The 7401-nt window shown below is 42.2% G+C and overlaps 5 non-coding genes across 5 annotated transcripts; 1 reads left to right on the top strand and 4 right to left on the bottom strand.

Annotated features, from left to right (window-relative positions):
- trnac-gca (transfer RNA cysteine (anticodon GCA)) lies at positions 1-72 on the bottom strand. The gene has a single exon. It is a non-coding gene; the product is annotated as a tRNA-Cys (tRNA).
- A 2437-nt stretch (positions 73-2509) lies between these two features.
- On the top strand, positions 2510-2583 carry trnai-aau (transfer RNA isoleucine (anticodon AAU)). Its single transcript has one exon. It is a non-coding gene; the product is annotated as a tRNA-Ile (tRNA).
- A 2814-nt stretch (positions 2584-5397) lies between these two features.
- On the bottom strand, positions 5398-5469 carry trnac-gca (transfer RNA cysteine (anticodon GCA)). Its single transcript has one exon. It is a non-coding gene; the product is annotated as a tRNA-Cys (tRNA).
- A 993-nt stretch (positions 5470-6462) lies between these two features.
- On the bottom strand, positions 6463-6534 carry trnac-gca (transfer RNA cysteine (anticodon GCA)). The gene has a single exon. It is a non-coding gene; the product is annotated as a tRNA-Cys (tRNA).
- Positions 6535-7014: 480 nt separating this feature from the next.
- Positions 7015-7086, bottom strand: trnac-gca (transfer RNA cysteine (anticodon GCA)). Its single transcript has one exon. It is a non-coding gene; the product is annotated as a tRNA-Cys (tRNA).
- Between the last annotated feature and the right edge of the window lie 315 nt (positions 7087-7401).

The following is a 7401-nucleotide window of genomic DNA, read 5'->3' as shown; positions in this document are numbered from 1 at the left end:
AGGGGGCACCCAGAGTTGAACTGGGGTTCTCTTGATCTGCAGTCAAATGATCTACCACTGAGCTATTCCCCCTTGCTGTCATGACTTGAAATTGGTGGATCCAGATTGTAAAACTGGACCTTAGTTAAACTACCTGCTCCGATCAAAGTGGCAAAATCGTTAGGACCAACGTTAACTGAAGGATTTTAACCTGAATATTCACACTCTCTTGGAAACCTTTTATTATTTGATTATTGACTGTGGTCAACTCTGCCACAATGTTCCAGATGTATGTTACCTCTTGGCTGATGAAAGTAGGGATAAGCACCTGACCTCCTGAAACCCTGAAAAGGATGAACTGGGAAATTCTGACACCCCCACAGTGCTGCCTTTACCCAACTTTCATAGATTCAATTTTCTTTTGCGTGCAAGCAAACTGGAAATGCGGCTCGTCTGAGTTTTCCATTAAAGGGGACATATTATGAAAAACATGTTTTTTCTTGTTTTAACATATGTAAAGTGGGCTCCCCTCACCCTGCCAGCACAGGGGAGACAAAATACCATGAATTTCTACAAGGTCTTTGACCCCTGCCTTACAGAGTCCCCCAGTGTCACATGGTTTTTTTTGAGCCGATGAGAATCTGCTCCTATGGTGACGTCACCTTAGGCGCAGAGGTTCGGCCTCCGCTGCTGAAACCACGCCCACAACCAGCTCTCTCCGTCGGCTCGAGCGTCCGCCATTGTTCAGAAGCGGTGGCTGTTTATATAGTGAGGGAGAGTAAAAATGAGATTTTGCATCGACATTTACCCTCATAAAAGGATCAGTTCCCACAGCACGGACCCGGTAACTGCACACGAGTCAGCGGTATGTTCCTTTTTTTTTTATGTTATTTATATTTGTATGATCTTTGCATGGGCTAAGTATTTAGCTTAGCTCCGGAGCCCCGGCGCCGCATACGGAGCTGCGGGGGCTGCTCACGGACCGGACCGTCGAGGAGCCCCGGGTTCGGAGCTCCGAACCCGGGGGCTCCGGGCTCGGGGCTCTATTAGTACTAGGGGTGTAACGATACACTAATCTCACGATACGGTACGATACACGATATTGAGGTCACGATAACGATACGATACGATATTATAGCAGTATTTTTTAACAACCTTGATAGAGGAATATATGACTGGAAAAAATTGTCTTTTATTTGAAAGACACAAAATACAAAACAATGCTGTGCGTTTGCCCTATTGTTACAGTTTGTAATGCTTTATAACTGTTTAAGTTTTAAAGAGAAAGCCAGGCCAACCATTTTCCACAAACTGAACTAAAAATAAATGTCAGGTTTGCATTATGCATCTTCAGTTTCATACAAGTAAAAATATTTAGCCACAAACTGAATAGTTTCTCTCATGTATGACTTGACTTTTTTCTTTTCCAGAAATGTAACAACTAAAATTGAATAAATAAATACAAGTAAATAAATACATACAATTTTACATCATAAAAAAGATTGATTCATGCTCACCTTATAAGTGTAAGAGGAGATTTATTTTTGTTAAGAAGGTTATTTTGGTAATTCAGGGTTCATTATTTTATAAATATATTCTTTATATTCTGTAAATCAGGGACTATATCGCGATACAGGTTGTCACCTCCACGACACGTATCGTGACGTTTTTGTATCGCGAAATTTCGTGGCACGATATATTGTTACACCCCTAATTAGTACCGTAATACATTTTTCTTCTGTGGTTTCAGATCTTTCAAGCACCGGGAGCTGTTCACATTCAGAAAACGCGCGGTCCTTCCTTGAGCCAGCAATAGTGCATACATTTTATCTATATATTTTAACAATAGAGTTGCCATTTGTGAAAATTCAGTGTTGTGATTTCTTTACAGTTAACATGATTCATTTGTCTTGTAACATAAGAAATGAAATGATGAGGAATCAGAGTAAATTACTGTGGTGTACCTGTTTAGAATTAAATTAAATCTACCTGTGTGAAGACGAGGTGACTAAAGGCTGATTTATGGTTCCGCGTTACACCAACGCAGAGCCTACGGCGTAGGGTACGCGTCGATTTAACGCAGAACCGTGGACATGCTTTGCTACGCAGCCGCTGCTTTTCTCCCCGGAGCGACGCTTTGTCTCCTCCCCTGCTACACGTCATTCAAACAGCCAATCAGCGCAGAGCCTCATTATCATAGCCCCCCCCGCCCTGAAAATGAATCACAGAAAAAGGCTTTAGAAGCGGAAAAAATAAAAACATGGCCCAGAGACTGAATTTCTGATTTATGTAGAAAAAACAAGCTTTAGATTGTTATTAAGACATTCAAGGCCTGTTTAAAATATACATTAAATGCCATAATATGTCCCCTTTAAGACTTAGTTATAAATAGTGATTGCAGGACTTGGACTTGTTAGGTGGATGAAATACTTGGTGATTTGAGAGTTTTGTAATTTAGCAAACGCGCTACAAGTTTTTCTTTGTTTTGAAAACCAGTAGCATCCAAAGCCTAAAAAACCACAACCGCGAAGGCCGGTTAGCTCAGAAGGTCAGAGTGTGGTGCTAATAACGCCAAGGTCATGGGTTCAATCCCCATACTGGCCAAACTGTTTACCACTAAAACTTGGGTTATTGTTGAAAGTTTCTGCCTCTCACCTCAAAATGAGCTGGGACAGACTCCAGCAGACCCCCCTGACCCTGCAAAGAATATAGCATAGATAATGAATGGATTTACCATCAAGTACTTTCTCTGACATACTCACCCATTTAACAAAAGTGTCCATAACGTACATCAGTTATCAATTCTGTAAAGCTGAAATAAATGTGTATGTTTGATTGAATCAGAAACATTAGTCAACAAAATGTAAAGTTTGAAGTCAAGAGTTCAAGTTTTTGGAGAATCTCTACTCTCTCCGTATATTTGCAATAACCCGAGACGGTAGCCAAACTGAAGTGACATGTAAAGCAGTGATTCTTAACCATAGGGCCGCGGCCCACACTTGGGCCGCGAGCGCCATCTAGTGGGCCGCCAAAAAAAATTCAGTTTTGTACGTGTGGGCCGCGAGGGCCGCGGGACTGCATAGCAACTCCCAACCAAATGAGGAGAAGAAGACACTCAGCTAGCTGTACGTGTAATAGTAAGAGAAATGGTGTGTCTTTACAGAGAAAATCCTTCATTTTGCACAGAGTAGGTTTAGATCCGCCAGGATTAGGGATCGATTAATTGGGTCTGCGCCCAGAGCGAGCGAGCGCGGCGTGCTCATTTATCCCGGCGCGTGCCCGCGGCCGGGGAGGTCGGCTGAGGCTGCCGCTCGGGCGGTGGGCTCCGTCGTTACTGCTGAAGGATGGTAGATGTAGATGCGTGAGCTGTCGTGTCTGCTGGACTGGACTGTTCGGGCTTTCGAAAAAGCATCGGAAAGTAACTGCTGCAGCGCGACCAGAGAGCTGCGGTGCGGACTGTGCCCGTCGCAGCTGATCAGGCTCGGATGAACCCGACACACTGAGTCCTGACAACTTATTAATGTAAATAACAAAGTAAAATCAAACTAAGTTTTGTCCTCGCTGTATTTTTAAATATGCAACCCGGAATGGACAAATTCATCCTGTTCAGTCTTCCCACTGGGACAAAACCAGTGTCTCATACGTTCAGAGACCGTGGCGTTCAAAGTGCGAAAGTGAAACGCCACTGAAACAAAACACAAAGATTTTCAACATATCCACTCAAGTCTGAACTGAAGTCACAGAAAAATAAGCTGAGCATCTTAAAACACCCATGTTTGGGTCCAGATACAGCTGTGAAGCAGCTTTCTCCACAGTGAACATAATTAAAACTAAATATCGTTTCAGGCTCATCAATGAGCACCTCCACATGCATATGAGAACCTGAACCTGAACCTTAAATTGTTAAGATGTGTTTATATTAATTTAGTATAAAAATGTGTTGAGACAATTAACAAAGAAAAGGGGAAATTCAAACTGCTGGTAGAGAAATAAAATAAGATAGCATTTGAAAAATAAAATAAAATCTACTTTATTTTTAAGAGAAAAAAATATGTTTAATTCAAGTTAAACATGTTAATTGGCAAATATGTACTTTTTTAATATAACAGTCAGATGCAGATGTTGATACAACTATGAGGCTACTTGAATATATATACACACACACATATATATATATATATATATATATATATATATATATATTATGATGTTCTGGACCTTCGCTTGAGTAAATTTTCTCTAAATGGACCTCTTAAAGTTGAATACCCCTGCTATACAGTGTTTATATTTAATGGGCCCCGGGCCACTCTGTACTGAAAAAATTGGGCCCCAAGGTCAGAAAGGTTAAGAACCCCTGATGTAAAGTGAGGTAGGACACTAGAAATTACTGTCTCAAGTCTCTTGTAAGAGTGGAGCTCAGTTGCACTAACTTTTCTGATCAAAGTGGCAACATTTTTAGGACATACGTTGCCTCTTTCCCAATGAAGGCAGGGATCTTCCACTGCAAGCATGAAATGGAGGAAAGTTGACCACTCCATTTTACAAAACCTAACCTATTATTTGGGATTAAGGACTCAATTTGGCAAACTGCTTGCTCCCTTGAACACGACAGTGCTGGAAGGAGTCTTGAACAGCTTTTAGACTTCAAACTTGCTCTGAAAGCAAGTTTTAAGTCACAAAACACAAGTAGGGGGCACCCAGAGTTGAACTGGGGTTCTCTTGATCTACAGTCAAATGCTCTACGACTGAGCTATACGCCCTTACTATCATGACTAGAAATTGGTGGATCCAGATTGTAAGACTGGACCTTAGTTAAACCAACTGCTCCGATCAAAGTTGCAAAATCGTTAGGACCAACGTTAACTGAAGGAGTTTAACCTGAATATTCACACTCTCTTGAAGACCTTTTATTATTTGATTATTGACTGTGGTCAACTCTGCCACAATGTTCCAGATGTATGCTACCTCTTGGCTGATGAAAGTAGGGATAAGCACCTGACCTCCTGAAACCCTGAAAAGGATGAACTGGGAAATTCTGACACCCCCACAGCGCTGCCTTTACCAACTTTCAGAGATTCAATTTTATTTTGCATGCAAGCAAACTGGAAATGCGGCTGGTCTGAGTTTTCCATTAAGACTTAGTTATAAATAGTGATTGCAGGACTAGGACTTGTTAGGTGGATGAAATACTTGGTGATTTGAGAGTTTTGCAATTTAGCAAACGCGCTAGAAGTTTTTCTTTGTATTGAAAACCAGTAGCATCCAAAGCCTACAAAACCACAACATGAAAGTTGGAGTTTCCTATAAAGTTACTTTTAAACAATAAGTGCAGGATTGAGCCTAAAGAATTTAAGATGCCACCTGCACTTTTACTGTAGGTGGTTTTAAGAAATATGCGATCAGGCAACCCTCATGGTCAGGGGGCACCCAGAGTTGAACTGGGGACCTCTTGATCTGCAGTCAAATGCTCTACCACTGAGCTATACCCCCTATCTGCTATGGTGGAGCCCGATTGTAAGAGTGGAGCTCAGTTGCACTAACTATTCCGATCAAAGTGGCAACATTTTTAGGACATAAATTAACTCTTTCCCAATTAAGTAATGGGTCTTCCCCTGTAAGCATGAAAGGAAGGAAAGTTGACCACTCCATTTTACAAAACCCAACCTGTTATTTGGGATTAAGGACTCAATTTAGCAAAGTGCTAGCACCCTTGAACACAACAGTCCCGGAAGGAGGCTTGAACAGCTTTTGGACTTCAAACTTGCAGAGTTGAAATGAGGACCTCTTGATCTGCAGTCAAATGATCTACCACTGAGCTTACCCCCTTGCTGTCATGACTTGAAATTGGTGGATCCAGATTGTAAGACTGGACCTTAGTTAAACCAACTGCTCCGATCAAAGTGGCAAAATCGTTAGGACCAACGTTAACTGAAGGAGTTTAACCTGAATATTCACACTCTCTTGAAGACCTTTTATTATTTGATTATTGACTGTGGTCAACTCTGCCACAATGTTCCAGATGTATGCTACCTCTTGGCTGATGAAAGTAGGGATAAGCACCTGACCTCCTGTAACCCTGAAAAGGATGAACTGGGAAACTCCGACACCCCCACAGCGCTGCCTTTACCAACTTTCAGAGATTCAATTTTATTTTGCATGCAAGCAAACTGGAAATGCGGCTGGTCTGAGTTTTCCATTAAGACTTAGTTATAAATAGTGATTGCAGGAATAGGACTTGTTAGGTGGATGAAATACTTGGTGATTTGAGAGTTTTGCAATTTAGCAAACGCGCTAGAAGTTTTTCTTTGTATTGAAAACCAGTAGCATCCAAAGCCTACAAAACCACAACATGAAAGTTGGAGTTTCCTATAAAGTTACTTTTAAACAATAAGTGCAGGATTGAGCTTAAAGAATTTAAGATGCCACCTGCACTTTTACTGTAGGTGGTTTTAAGAAATATGCGATCAGGCAACCCTCATGGTCAGGGGGCACCCAGAGTTGAACTGGGGACCTCTTGATCTGCAGTCAAATGCTCTACCACTGAGCTATACCCCCTATCTGCTATGGTGGAGCCCGATTGTAAGAGTGGAGCTCAGTTGCACTAACCTTTCTGATCAAAGTGGCAACATCACTCATCACTCATCTTCTCCCGCTTTATCCGTTACCGGGTCGCGGGGGCAGCAGCCTCAGCAGGGATGCCCAGACTTCCCTCACCCCAGACACCTCCTCCAGCTCTTCCGGGGGGAGTCCGAGGCGTTCCCAGGCCAGCCGAGAGACATAGAGCAACAAGTGGCAACATTTTCAGGAAAATACGTTGCCTCTTTCCCAATGAAGGCAGGGATCTTCCACTGCAAGCATGAAAAGGAGGAAAGTTGACCACTCCATTTTACAAAACCTAACCTGTTATTTGGGATTAAGGACTCAATTTAGCAAGCTGCTTGCATCCTTGAACACAGTAGTGCTGGAAGGAGTCTTGAACAGCTTTTGGACTTCAAACTTGCTGTGAAATCAAGTTTTAAGTCACACAACACAAGTAGGGGGCACCCAGAGTTGAACTGGGGACCTCTTGATCTGCAGTCAAATGCTCTACCACTGAGCTATACCCCCTTCCTGCCATGTTTTGAAATTGGTGGAGCCAGATTGTAAGAGTGGACCTCAGTTGCACTAACTATTCTGATCAAAGTGGCAACATTTTTAGGACATAAATTAACTCTTTCCCAATTAAGTAATGGGTCTTCCCCTGTAAGCATGAAAGGAAGGAAAGTTGACCACTCCATTTTACAAAACCCAACCTGTTATTTGGGATTAAGGACTCAATTTAGCAAAGTGCTAGCACCCTTGAACACAACAGTCCCGGAAGGAGTCTTGAACAGCTTTTGGACTTCAAACTTGCAGAGTTGAAATGAGGACCTCTTGATCTGC

This window comes from Cololabis saira, chromosome 5 (assembly GCF_033807715.1).
Source record: "Cololabis saira isolate AMF1-May2022 chromosome 5, fColSai1.1, whole genome shotgun sequence".
Taxonomy (NCBI): domain Eukaryota; kingdom Metazoa; phylum Chordata; class Actinopteri; order Beloniformes; family Belonidae; genus Cololabis; species Cololabis saira.
Note: the sequence above shows the minus strand (reverse complement) of the source record. Positions and strands in the feature narration are given on the sequence as shown.